This window comes from Pleurodeles waltl, chromosome 4_1, assembly GCF_031143425.1.
Source record: "Pleurodeles waltl isolate 20211129_DDA chromosome 4_1, aPleWal1.hap1.20221129, whole genome shotgun sequence".
Lineage (NCBI taxonomy): Eukaryota > Metazoa > Chordata > Amphibia > Caudata > Salamandridae > Pleurodeles > Pleurodeles waltl.
The window spans coordinates 144,248,503-144,263,113 of NC_090442.1; the positions used below are offsets into that span (position 1 = coordinate 144,248,503).

At 49.3% G+C, this 14,611-nt stretch overlaps 1 protein-coding gene across 2 annotated transcripts in view; it reads right to left on the reverse strand.

The window, feature by feature from the left end:
- LARGE1 (LARGE xylosyl- and glucuronyltransferase 1) overlaps positions 1 to 14,397 on the reverse strand; it is a 755,508-nt gene extending 741,111 nt beyond the window's left edge. The window contains exon 1 of one of the 2 annotated variants that reach the window (XM_069227932.1): positions 12,578 to 14,397. The gene's annotated coding sequence lies outside the window, so the exon portion shown is untranslated. Of the gene's footprint in view, positions 1 to 12,519 lie in introns of both variants that reach the window. The other variant, XM_069227934.1, reaches the window with a different exon arrangement.
- Between the last annotated feature and the right edge of the window lie 214 nt (positions 14,398 to 14,611).

Consider the following 14,611-nt stretch of genomic DNA (forward strand, 5'->3'; position numbering starts at 1 on the left):
GGGGTGCTTCTATTTGTTTCTATGAAAGCTCTCACTTACTGCCGCCAGGCCTGGGGTTTTATTGCTTTCTGCAAGTGGCTGTGAAAAAATTATAAATTGTGCCCCCCCCACTTTTTTAGTTCCCAGGTGGTATATGCAGGCATACGTGGGGGTTCAAAACCTGCAGAGTTCTACGAATATTGCAGAATTCCACTCACTGAATCAAATTAGCAGAAACGTGTTGAAATTACTTTGCCAGTGAAATGAATCCACAGGCAGATTACATGTGTACTCCTCTTGTGGCTGCAACAGCCCAAACAGTGACACAGACACATCAAAGGATCTCAGAATGATAGTGGGGTCTATGCAGGGCCCACAGATCAAAAATAGTCTATGGCAGTTGTTCCCAAACTGTGGGCCAGGGACCCTGGGGGGTCCAAGAAGCCTCCTCAGGGGGTCCGCGACTGCTTAGAAAATTTTATAATATTAGGTTCCAACTATCAGTAATGACTCAGTGGGGGTCCCTGGATTCCAATAGTGATTCAGTGGGGGTCCCCGGGCTCCAGTATTGATAAAATGGGGGTCCACAGAAGTCAAAAGGTTGGGAACCACTGGTCTATGATATCCATCAAGGTGACACATTCAGACCACTCAGGAGCTGACACACCCACAGTAGGGGTTGAAACATCTCTAGAGACTGTACTGCAAAACACAGGGAAGAAATCACAAAACTGTGTAAATGGTGTGACCCCCAGCTCGGGCCAGACACACAGTTTTGGAGGCTGTACCACCCCAGGCAGAGACCACAAAGAGCACCTCCAAAGGGCTTTTGTATCACAAATGAGATCTCAAACACTGATTTCTTGGTGTTGCAATACCCCACACATGAACACGAGGAAAGATGTCCTGGAGGCTGCTCAAGACCTCTTATACAGTACAAATAGTCACCTGAAAACCACAATAATGACATCATGAAAGCCTAGGTTTTCAAAAAGATGTGAGTCTCTATAAAAGACCCACAAAATATAAATGTACCCACGCAGAGTTAACCTGCAAATTAATCTGATGCATGTGTTGCGTGCAGGCAGTAGTGCCAATCACAGCCTCAACCACAAACACCGAGGTTTGGGACAAAGACCTCCTGGAGGTCTCCCACAGGCACAGGCCTACCGGGGGCTGCAACATCCTCAGCAAGGGCTCCAAGATATGCATTGCGAGGAGGACATCATTCAGCATAAGGAACGGACAGACCTGAAGAAGGACACAAACCCTCGAAGGTTAGATCGCAACAACAAGGAAGTGCTGCCTAAAAGGTGACAGCAAACAGGAAGTAAGAACGTGACAAATGGTGGTCATAGGAGTGCATTTGCTGCAGATTGTGGAGGAGGAAGTCCCGCCCCCCTTTACTCCCCCCCGTCTTAAAAGCTTTTGAGGGGTAAGAGCAAGTGGGGGAAGGTTAAGGGGCCCCACGAGAAGCAAACCAACCCAAATGGGGACAGGAGGACCCACAGCCTTCCTAAGAAGAGTTAAAGCACAGTTTTCTTTGGAGCTAAGTCAAAGGGAGAATAAGGGAGGCAGTTCCTCCACTCCCCTGAAGGGCAGCGCCCTGGGCGTGGGCCCAGCTCAGCCATGCTAAAGGCCGGCCCTGCTGGGAGGTAACGACTACTTAAGGAGGATCCTCGCTACCCTCTGTCCCCTTGGCCACATCTCACGGAGGCTGTCGTCCACCTCTAGTCTCATGACACAAATGTGCACGTTTTCACGGTTCACCAAGTATTGTGTATTCGCTCATCAGTAACACTGTAAACCTGACTGTCAGTTCCAGTTTTATAGCATTCAGTACTGGCGCGGCTTCACCTCACTCAAAGTACCGGTAGATAAGAGAATGTACACACAGGGGCACAAGAGGAATTGCCCAAGATCACACACGTTTAGTTAAGTGTGTTAACCGGTGAGTAGAAGCTGGTCTCTTGCTTGTTCATTCAACAACAAAAAAGAAAAAAAAAAGTCATCAGCGCCTCACCATATTATCATACCAGTTGGTAAAGTAGGACATTTGGACAGTAGGGGCCAAGAAAGTCTCTGGCCTTCAAGGCTGGTGATTACCTTTCCCTCCGGAATACTTGCGCGTGTCAAAAGTGCCATTCTCTGGTTTGTGAGCGGTTTATTTCTTTTGTAGTTGTAGTGATCTTGCTGTAAGCAGCATAGCCTCTTACAACTGTTGCAGTTTCAGAGTTCTTCTATGATTATTCCATTTAGTTTTTTTTTTTTTTTTCCGAAGAGCCTAGGCTTCACCTCCTGCGTTTGTTTGAGTCTGTCTTCTTGAAGTGCTGAGCAGGATAGGCTCTCCTTTATCCTAATAGATGACCATTTAGTCTGTTTCCTCTGTTTATGCCACTACACTACAACTGTTCTCAAAAGTACAACCTGATATGAAGGAGTAAGCCACATTCCCGGGATTGCAGTGCCCATCATTTCAAGCACTTAGCACCATAAACATTCTGCCCAATGTTATTTTATGGTTTTATAGCTCTATATGCTGACATATTTGGTGCAGAGCCTGAAAGGGTAATACTGAGGTAAAGGTACTCTTCACACCAGACACAGCGTCGGCTTCTGGGTCTAAAGTTCCTGTATTGTCCAGTTGTGAGTACTCCAACCCGCTAAGAGCTTGCCTTCAGATGTAAGAAGTGCAGGTACTAACAGCCAGCTAGCGCCTACAAATCCAAGCACTTACAGCGCCAGATACATTCTGCATAATATTGCTTTAGTTTTTTATAGCCTCATATGCTGACATCCAGGTCCGCTTTGGATAAATCCACTCTCTTGCTCTAGATTTACAAATGAAGTGCACTAGGAAAGAAACAATGTAACTCCAGCTTCCTTTCACCCCCACGTAGTCCCCAGTGCTACAAGTGGAAACTTCCAACTACCTCTGACTTCAGTACAAGAACCAACTCTACCTTTGGCTTCCAAACATCACCTCCCGTCTCCAAGTGACCAGAGCACTGTGGCCAGATTCTGCTGTCCTGCAAGCTGACAAGAAGCCAAGAAGCCCTGAGATTCCATCTTCTCCCCAGAAAATATTATCCTGGCTTCATTTGAAAAGCCGAGCTGCCCTCGACATCTGCATTTTATCCACAAATTAACCCACTGAAAAAAAACAAAAATTTGACCTCCATCAAAACACAGCTCCACACCCCTAGATGCTCCCTGCGCGCCTCTGATAAAACCTACTCCAGATCCTTGACACGCTGCAGCGTGTGGCAGCCCAAGCAACATACTCAATGGAAGCCTGAAAGGAGAACAAACCTCCCCTCGTAGAAGAAACACCTTAAGGTGCATCCGTTATCGTCACAGAGCTATACAAGAATTGTATTCTTTCATCTATTCATCCACTAAAAATCAGTGGGGAATGCTTGATCTCGCAGATCATTTGAAGGACCGTGACCGGTGGGCAGAAAACAAATTCTCAATGGACAGGAGCCAGTCTTTTCCGAATGGATCGTGTAAACGTGTACGCTCTTGAATATTGAAGCCACAATTTCGGTGGGACAGAATATCGAGGGCAAAATATCGGGAAGCAAATATCTAAGTAAGTCTAGATTTTCTATACCTAACTTCGCATATATGTACCTACATGGTACATGTAGCTTCAAGGTACGTGGATGTTGCGTTAGAAATACTAAATCTGTACTTCCCTATATGCAATTACCTTTCAATATTTTGTGCTTGGATAGTGGGTCCTCGAAATTCTTATATTATGATACTGTTGGTGTCCATATTCAGTAGTACATTTGTACAAATGTCCAGGGGCAGACGGCTTAGCTTGGCACTGCCAGCCAAAATCATTGCTGGCAGGAGACCAGGTAGCTGTCAGACCCAGACTCCGGCCCTGCGACTGATGGATGTGGGTTATTCTACGCAGGGAACTCTAATGAGACCCGGACTGACCTACCTCCCAGTCCACGAGTGTAAAAGGGCTGGCCCAGAAGTTGAGGACAGGCTGCATTGTTCCTGTCAATATGGGCTGGTTTTGTGGCCAAGGTAGACCGGTTTATTTCAAAATCTTTGAAATAATATTTGATGTACAAAAGTATACAACAATCTTAGTGACACATAGTATTGGCTCACCTACTTGGGATGCCTCTGGCATCTCGTACTGTACTAACAAAGAGCACAAAGCAAAGATATTTAAATAAAAAAGGAATATTGCACCTTTTACATTACAGTGTAGAACCACTACCCCACCGCCTCCCAATAATAACCCTTTTCAGGAGGTTGGGTGGGGAGGGGAAGGCCTATCACTTGCAGACAACAATGCGTGAGCCTAGTCTACTAATGGTAAGACAAGTCCAGTGAAAAAGCAGCACCCGGCGAGTGGGGACGGGAGTGGATGACGCATGTCCCCTGTAGGGGTGCATTTGGAATGTTGTGTAGTAAGGAGAGTATTTAATTGAAGAGGTGCAATGCCCGCACCCTGGCGGGCATGGGGGGTAAAATGTGAAATTTTAATCTAGAAAGGTAGTTGATGAGGGGCTTTCACATACTTATGAATGTCCTTTCCTAATGGCATAAGTTATGAGTTATTTGCTCTTTGGCAAGAGTTAGGTAAAGCATATTAAACTAAAGCACGATCAAAGGGGGAGCCTTCTTTTTCCAGTGAAACACATTGAATTGTTTGTAAGATCCCATCATATGCCTAGCAGGGTTATTGTCTTTCTAAGTCATGCCCTCCAGAGCTCCTGGCTTCAGGCCAAACATAAGGATACCTGGACTTACCGGACTAGGAAACCATAGTATCCCCTTGATATGCCCCAGGATGTCCTTCCATGAAGTTTGCATCACCAAGTAAGACCATTAGTAGACCGCCGATTAATAGTTATTGCATTGGTGCTAAAATATAGGATCTAGATGAGCAGAGCAGTTACTGTAGTGCCAAAGAATGTCGCATGTAGGCAAGCTTGCTTCAGAGAATTGACTGATGCATGCACTCCAATACATATACGCCCGCCAGCATATGCAAGCTTGTGTGATTTACAAAGTACAGTTTGCCGCTAATTTATCCAAGAATTGTTTTGGTAGATAATCTGTAAAGATCCACTTAAACTCAAGCCAGCATCCATCTCCCCATGTGTAGGTCTTCAGAAAGCTATAGCTGTGTGTTGGATCTCATCAATTAGTCAAAAAAGTGCAATAAGATTTTCAGGCAGAGAGCAGGCTTTGGGTCAGCCACCTTCAGCCATCGACTATCGTGTTTTTCATGATTTGCTATTGCTTGAACAGGCTGCCCATAAAGGTTACTGTGTTTCGGGGAGGTTTACATTGTCCCAGTTTTGTTATTATTAGGTTTTAGGGATGAGGTGCAAGTACTCCTTCTTGTTAGACTAAAGCCAGTGTGTGCTCTTTGATGCATCTACTTTGCAGACACAACATTTGAACTGCTGGTGTATGTTTTTTTTTGTTTATGTGCTTGCCTTTGGGTGCATTAGTGTTGTAAAGCAATAAAGACACAATGCTATTCACAAATCTCCCTTGAGCTCTAATTTGGTTTACTTCACAAAGTAAATGTTGCATATGTAGGCTTTTTTTAGAGCTGCAATAAAAATGCTGGCCCTTTGTCGACGGAATCTACAGTGCAATCTTTTAATGTGCCCTACACCCAGCTTCCATATTGTTGCAGACAAGGGTGTTGCTGAATTACACGATACTAACTCTAGGACAGCTGGGGCAAAACACTGAAGGCAGCTGTTTCGGCACATATATGCTAACATAAAGCCAGACATGTTGTCTTTGCTAATGATTGTTGTATGTTTTATTTCATGCTTGCATGATTATAGTTATTGCATGTATTTAGGTGTGTGTGGGGAGGCTTGCACTTCTAAAGAACACCAACAGTTAGATATTGTCACATGGAAGTGTAAGGAATACTGATTTTGAGAGATCAGGGATGACTTTGAGGTGGTCTTGAGACCCTCTCTGGGGGGCCCCAATGGGATGAATGGAGAAAGACTGAAAGTAGTCCCTGCGATGTTTCCGAAGATATGTACTGATGACCATCTTAGCAAACAGGCAAGAATTTATCAGAAATCGCTGATGTAGATTAACTGCTCTGATACAGGAACATCAGTACTGTGCTTATAGCATATAGCAAAGACATTGAAGCTACTTGAAACGCTATGGGAAACCTTTAGTTAATTATGATACACCCTTGAGGGTTAACGAAGTATAAGGGGCTTTAGACCATTGGTTCCCAACCTGTGGCCTGAGGGTCTGCAACTGCTTAGAAAATTAAATAATATTAACAGATGAGGTTCCCAGCTTTCAGTAATGAGTCAGTGGGCGGTCCCCGGATTACAATAATGATTCAGTGGGGGTGGGGGGTCCCTGGGTTCCAGTAATGATAAAGTGGGGGTCCACGGAAGTCAAAAGGTTGGGAACCATTGTTTTAAACAATAAAAGACACGTCCTACTACAAAGACCAGCTCTCTAGAACACCATTTTCTTTTGCACGAAACACACCCTGGTTTTGAGCCGTACCCCTGGACAGGATGTACCCTGAAATGTACTGAATGCAATATTACAAGTTATGGGTTGGTGTTTTGCCTATTAAATCCTATACATTGAAATGGGGTGAAATTAAGCTATTACTCTACAGTCTCTTCTTATATGTGGGCTGCATGTGTTAGAAGTGGCAGACTCAAGAGATAGCATTATATTTATTTGTTTTTGTCTATACTGAATCTTATAATTATACTATTTTTTAGAATCCTGAGGCTTTAATTAGTTTTTTTGTCATAAGGACTCTCCTGATTTTTGTTTTGGTCTGGTCATTTTATTTCTAATGGTTTGTTGTAAGTTATTTTGTGTTTTGTCATGCTTTTGCATTGTTAGGGCTTATATCAAAATAAAAAAAATACTGTTTAATGAGATTGTGTGGTTGCATTTTCAGTACTGTATGGTCGGATTAATAAGTGTTGTCTGTACAGCACACGCTAGGAACTGAAGTACACTCGCTCTCTGTGCCACAGTTGTCAAAAATAGCGTGAACTTCCACATCTAATTCAGGTAAAGTTTGAGCTTTCCTATTAAGTTGAAACGTGTGATCCTCGGCGCCGAGTACTGCGCTTTTCAGTTAAGTGAGGAAGCTGGGACTACACACAGTTTAACGCAAAGAGGTGATGCTGCTGCAGTCACACTTTTGGTATTCCACAGTGTGCCAACTTCTAGGCCCCTAGAAGGTGCGCCATTATCACCTTCTGGAAATATGTGAAAGATAAAAGCACAGCATCTGGGACCTTGCTGTCTAAATATTGAGGGGCATATTTACGTTCCCCTTGCGCCTCCTTGCACCACACAAGCGTCATTTTGTATGCGAATTTGGCATTAAGGAGGCACTTCTGCCGCGCCAGATGTACAAATATTGCGCCACTTTGTAACCCCTTGCGGCAGATTATGCCTGCACTAGGCATAATGTATGCAAGGGGCCATTCTGGCACAGGGAGACCCGAAAAAATGGCGCAGTGAAATTTACATTTATCTGCACCGTTTTTTCCATAATTTTTAACACCTGCTCAGAGCAGGCAGTTAAATGACGCGCCCATTTTATTCAATGGGCCTCCCTGTGCTTTGCTGCACTAGTGTCAACATTTCTGACGCTAGTGAAGCAAACTACCCTAATAGTGGCAGAAATGGTGACACATTGTGCTAACCACCGCCATGGTGTGCCGCATTGTAAATATGGCGCACCCATGGTGTCATTAGGTGTCAGTAAGGGGGGGGCGGCGCAAGAAGAGTGGCGCATCATAGCCACAGGCGCCAGTTTTTGTAAATATGCCCCTGAGTGTTTCATATGCCCCTGTGCGCGCACACACACAGATATATGTATATATGATATCACTATCCTGTTTTATACAGCGCTTGAGGCCACACGCTAGTGATTTATTAGTACAGTAATTATCAGTTACACGACAACCTGGAGTGCACACTTTTGACTGTACATCTGATCTGCTGTATTACCTCGGAAGGCATCTCTGGGCCATTAGGGCACGAGAAGGTGAGTATGGTGCAGCGCCCAGCCAGTGTGTCTGGAGATGACCAGATACTCGAGGTCACTCCTCAGATGTCCTCTGCTCTGGTCCTGCCTGGTCAGTGTCAGACACCTCACTGATAACAAGCGGCTTCTCAGCACTGTGGCTGGTAACACTCTGCCAGGACAGCAGCTCCAAGCCCGAAGCTTGTCTGTTTCCAAATTTGTATTTGTTTTGACGAACTGAGAAAAACCTGCGAGGAAAAGTTGAGTGTGAAAAAGAACCAGTTAAATTTCCTGCCTAAGCTGTTAAGATTTCCCACGCTGCTGCTGCTTTAACCATGTGAGATGGTAAAAAGAGGTGTTTTCATAAGTAATGCGAGGTTGTTCTTGAACCGCTTCCAAGGCTTAGAAAAGCAGTCTTGCAAAGTGCTCTACCCAGGAGGTTTCTAGTCTGGCACCTGATGCGGGCAGAGACCTGTAGCTCGGGGCACGGGCGGCGCTGGATGTTCTGCCGCAGTGTTAGAGCCGGGGAGCCCGCAGGCCGGTGAGATGTCCACCGAGAAGAAAACACTTTATGAAGGTGCACATCGGTAAAAAACAAAAAAAACATGTCTACAGACTCCCGCTTCCTGCAGCATTAATGCCCTCTCTGGAGAGTATTACTGCAAGCACCCAAGTTATGCGTCCCGAGCCGAAAGCGAGAAACGAGTGACGGGCAGTTATCTCAATGATAACGCCCTGTGCAACATTCATTAATATGCTCCACGGCGGCACATGGATGGCAGAAGTGTGCTCCACAAATACTAAGTCAAATAACATCTGGCCTTGCCTTCTCTGAGCAGTGTAGCCGGGGTGGGTGAGAACACGATCACTCAAAGGCGAAACAGGGGCACGAGTCAATAACAGCCTCCCTTTACACTGGTGCACTGGCGCCCAAGCCATGCACGCACTTTACGGACACTGAATTACCCTTTCACTATGAGATGGTCAGCATCGTCCAGACTGGGGTGGCGCTGACAGCTTAGATAACACTTGGAATTAATGGAGGATCACACCCCTTAACAAAGGACTCACACGAGCAGGTGACCGGGTTATGTCTGTGTTGTTCTGATGGGTCTGAACTGAGGGCAACTTTTTCTAGGCTTCTCTCATTCGTGGGGCAATAGCCCAACAAATCACGCTCCTCCCATGAACACCAAAAACAATATCATGCGAACGGCAGCAAGTGCCATCTGTGGTGTGTGCTGTTTAATGTTCCCTCTGCCACACTCTGTACTGTTCCTGCCCCTCTATATGGTTCCTTTGTACTGTGAGTCTATGCCGTCTCCTCTCACCTTGGCCCTGCTGGTGTACTTCTAATATATTCATTGAGGCTACTGTGCACCCTGGGGCTTGGTAAGCTTCAGTTTGAACCCCTCCCCACCCGGGTATTGCCTCTCTACAGCCTCCTCTGTCAGTGACTTTGTCAGTAACTTTGCAGTGACTTCTCCTGGCCTCTCTGTGGCCCATCCATGGCTTCTCCATGGTCCCTGACTGTCTCAGATCTCCTCCTCTGTTCCTCTAAGGCCCCTCAGGCCCAGTCCTCACATGGTGTGCCCTATTATTTATATTCTCTTTATGGCCGTCTCCCTTGACCGCTTTCCTTGCTCCTTCTCTTGTGTAGCTGACACCCCCTTACACTTCACCAGTCTATACCCCTTCCCTGCCTTGCCTGGTTTCCAGACTTCCTCTGGCCTTGGGATTTCTTCTCCCAGCCCCTCTGCTTGCCCCCTCACCTTGTCCCCCAATCACCCTAGTTTGGCCCCTATGCCCGTCCATCCCTCTGACTGCCCTGTCTGTGTGTCTTGTCTTGTCTTCTCTTCTTTCATGTTATCAGGTTACGTCTTTCGGGGTGCAGGCGCCCTGTCTCACGGTCCCTGCCTGCTCCAAGCGTCTGTCTCTTCGCATCTCTAGCCTCTTCCCCACGCCAGGTCCCAGGGCGAGACGGCAGGATCCGGGCCTGGGCCTTTCCCGCAGCTCCCACCCCAGCCTGTGTATGCCCCGAGGCCTCGTTCCACACAGAAGCCGCGGCCTCTCCTAGGATTCCTCCCCAGATGGGCTGCGGCTCCGCGGCCGCTCTGGGGTAGGCTGAAGGAGTAGACGGCTCAGGGATCAGTAGAAGGCGAGGAGAGAGGCCTCCGGGCCTGCAAAGGCAGGTTCGGTGCAGGTATCTCTCTGGGCAGGTTAAAGTGGGGAAGGTTTGGACGAGGTATAGATGCTCCTGTGTGTGTAGGCTCTGCTTCAAAGAGAGGTCCAGCGCTACGAAGTTGAAGAAAGATGGGGTAGAGGCTCTGAGTGGGCAGGAGGGTTGGATGGGTAGGTTTGAGAGGGACGTAGGGCTATCTAGGTGAGAGAGGATGAGTGGCATGTTTTTGGAGGGGGGACTCTGTGCTCCTACCGTGAAACAGGAGGGTGGGGGGGGGGGGGCATAGTCTCAGGGGATTTGGCCTCCCAGACCTGAGGGCTCAATCCTAGGAATGGAACTCTGGGCTCCCGGTGAGGAAGGCTCGGCTGTGAGGGTCGAAAAGGCGTGTTCACTGATTGAGACACAGGATGGAGGTGTCAGCCTAGGAAAGTGATAGGGGGCTTGTCTTTTGAGAGAGGGGTGCAGGACCCACCAAGTGAACGAGGGGGCAGGGGCGCCCACCTGCGGAGTAGGGAGCAGAGCTTCCTGGGGGAGATAGAATTTCGAGGGCTCAAGCCTGGAGAGTGGGGGATAGGTCACCCTGAATGAACGCAAGGATGGGGACTCGCTCCTGGGAACTGGGGTTGAGGGATCCCAGGATTGAAGGCTCAGTTTACGCAGAGTGCAGACCTGCTACGGTGGGGTTTTGTGATGGACTGATAATATGGGTGCGGGGAAATAAATGTCTCAGCCTTAGTGGCGGGTGAGGTATACTGCACTGAGTGAACGGTCCCTGGGGCCCCGACATATGCCAGGATATGCCTTTTCCTCCCTGGGCCCTACATCAGAGCAGATGCTGTGCCGCCCATAGCTCAAGGTCCCTTATTAGCCCGGACTCCCCAGATGAGCTGATGCACACTCAGCCCACAATATGACATTGCATCCTTTTCAAGCCCTGCCTGCGGTCCCTCCCACCCTCTATCAGTCTGGGACTCTTCTCTGTCAGTCTGGGATCATTCCACTGTTTTGGACAGCCAAGGACATGTCTCTCGCACGTCTCCCTACAGTCAGTATGCGCATATGAGTTATGTCCTTTTAATCAATGCCGTTTCGTCTCTAGTCCAAAATCTCCCCCCCCCCCCCCACCCCCCCCGAGCGACGTGGAACCTCTTCTCTTCCACAATCAGTTATATCTCCCATGCAGCCTTCCAGGAATTCTCTCATCTCACTCTCCTGCTGCTTTTCCATTAAAGAAATATTTCAACCCAGGATTTCTCCTACCTCTGTGTCCCACCCCACTGTGCCTCAAGGCATCTACTCTCTTTGATTTCAGCTCCTTCCTTGCCCCACTCTGAGTTACGAACTAAACCCTCCCCCCCGAGGTTTCGCCTACCTCACATAAGCAATGCGCCCTTCCACAAATCCCTTTTCTACTCATTGCTCTCTAAGGAATCTAACCTTCCAGGCTGTCTCCTACAGCCTACAGACGGTCTTACCTGAGTTTTAGTCAAGAACTACACCCTCCAAGGATTTCTCCTGCATCAGCCTCCTGCCACAACCTCAGACAGGGAATGGGTCCTTCTTGGAGTTCTCTTTACTCACTGTCCTGCCTCATTCTATAAGGAATCTATCCTTTCAAGTGATTCCCACCTCACTGTCCTACCTCACTAAACGTCTTTAGCTAAAAGTGAGGCAGGACAGTGAGGTGAGAGCCACTTGAAAGGATAGATTCCTTAGAGAATGAGGCAGGTCAGTGAGTAAAGAGAACCAGAGATTTCCCCTGCCTCACTGTTGGTTAAGGACTATGCCTTCCCAAGATGTTTCCTCCCTTACTGTCCTACAGTTTCAAGTAAGGAATTTGTTCTATTAGGTGTTCTCCCTTACCATGTCCCTACCTCTTCATCCGGTAAAGAACTCTATTCTCCCAGGATGCCTGCTATGTCACTGATTGCCTCGCTGTTTGTTAAGAACTATACCCTCCCTGAATTTATGCTACCAAAGTTACCCATTTGGTTAAGGACTATACCCTTACAGAATTTTTTCTACCTCACTGTCCCGCCTTGCTGTTGGTTGATATACCCTGCCAGGATTACCCCTGCCTCACTTTCCTGCTTCACTGTAAGTTAACTACTATACCCGCCCAGAATGTCCTGCCTCGTTGTTTACATGTGTACCCTCCCAGGATTTCTTCTACCTCCCAGGAGAAATCCTTGGAGGGTATAGATTGTGCCTCACTGTTGGGTAACATCTATACCCTCCCAGAATGTACCCTCCCTCACTGCCTTGCCTCAGCATCACACAAGGACCGGTTCCCCCCAGGTCTACTCCCACCTCAATGTCCTACCTCACTGCTCTAGAGCTCGTGGTGTTTAGGTCTCCCACAGCAGCTGGCGACCTCTCACCTAGTACCTCCTGCGTCCATGCCTGGGGAGGCTCTGTGTTCCCACGGGGCCTCTGGCAGTGCGGCTGCAGCCCTCCTCCTCCTGCAGTGCCTCCTCTCCTGCAGTGCCTCCTCCTGCAGTGCCTCCTCACCCTCTCGTGCCGCTCATCCTCCGGCTCGGTGCCCGGCGCTGGACAGCGGCAGGGGTTGTCTCCAGGACCCGCCTCCTCTGACAGAGTTCTTGTGCTTCTTATCCGGATCTCTCTGCAGATTTCGGCAGGGAGTTCCCCCTGGCTCCTGTTTCCCTGAGTGCATTAGCCTCTCACACAGAGACAGCTGTCCCGAGTACCCCCCACCCTTGGCTTCTGCCTGCTTCAGGGGTGGTAGGGGCAGCCCTCTCGCTCTGTCCTTTCCTCTGCCTCTCCCCTCTAGACTGCTTCACCTCTTGCAGGGACTGTCGCAGGGAGCTCTGCACTCCGTTGGCCTCTGCATCTCCATTCTGGTTCTCATCGGCTCCTGCAGAGTTCCTGCACCTAATCGCTGTTTTCTTCTTTATCCGGAGTCTCTCCGTCCCATACAGGGAGAGCTGCGGGACTCCCTCTTCGAATCCTCGCCTCTTGCAGGGAGAGCTGCAGGACTCCCTCTTCGAATCCTCGCCTCTTGCAGGGAGAGCTGCAGGGCTTAATCTGGTCTCCTTTCCTACTGCAGGGAGAGCTGCAGGGACTTCTTCCTCTGGTCTCCTCGCCTCTAGCAGAAACAGCTGCAGGTTTCCTCTGGTCTCTTCTCTACTTGCAGGGAGAGCAGCAGGGCTTACTCTGGTCTCATCTCCTAATACAAGCAGAGCTGCAGGGCTCTCTTTTAGGTCTCCTCGTCTCTTGGAGGGACAGCTGCAGGGCTCCCTTTTGGGTCTCCTCGCCTCTTGCAGTGACAGCTGCAGGACTTCCTCTGGATTCCTCGCCTCTGGCAGGGACAGCTGCAGGTTTTCTCTGGTCTCTTCCCCACTTGCAGGGACAGCAGCAGGTCTTCTCTGGTCTCCTCGCCTTTTGCAGGGACAACTGCAGGACTTCCTCTGGACTCCTCGCCTCTTGCAGTGACAGTTGCAGGACTTCCTCTGGATTCCTCGCCTCTTGCAGGGACAGCTGCAGGTTTTCTCTGTCTCTTCCACACTTGCAAGGGCAGCTGCAGGGCTTCCTCGGGACTCCTGCAGGGAGAGCAGCAGGTCTTCTCTGGTCTCCTCGCCTCCTGCAGGGCTTCCTCAGGTCCCTCGCCTCTTGCAGGGTCAGCTGCAGAGCTGCGCCTAGGTCTCCCGTTCGCAGGGACAGCTGCAGGGCTTGCTCTGGGTCTCGTCGCTTCCTGCAGGGGGTATTTCAGAGTCCGTGCACCCACTCCCTACTGTCTCCGCAGGATCTCTCTTCCTCTTGCAGGTAACAGTTGCCTTTGCTTATCCTCTCTGTGGCTCCGTGTCTTGTGCAGCAGGGATGCTCTCTCCCAGACCCCTTCCTGTCCGAGCCTCGATCACATCCCCCTCTGCATCGCTTTGCTATGTGCTGCGGCCATTCTGTCCCCCAGATCCGCCTTTCCTGTCCCCCCACCGTTCTTGACCCTCCCCCGGAGCTGGCAGTCGAGCAGCGGTGGCGAACCCCTGTTTCCGCCGCGTGCACCCCCTAGGGCAGCGAGGGCATGCACCTGTCTCCGGCTGCCTGTGCTGGCATGTCGTGCTACCAAGCTCTGTGCAGAACATGGGGCTCGGAGCTGGGACTTCAGCAAATCCTTCGCCCTGTCTGATGACAAGCAGCCGGCGTCCAATCAGGAAGAGCCGTGGCTCCCCGGTGCCGCCCCCACTCTCTCCCAGCCCCCACCCCCCGCTCCCCTCTCATCCTTATCAACCTCGGCATGGCCCACAGTCCTCTCCTCCGCATCACCGCCGCCCTCCCAGCTTCTTCCCTTTTATCCCCGCCCGTCTCCCTCACCTCTCACCCCTCATCTGTCTCTTTTCACTCCTTGCAGCCTGGCTGGTAACTCAGCATCCTCGTGCCTCGAAGCGCACCGCCCCTCT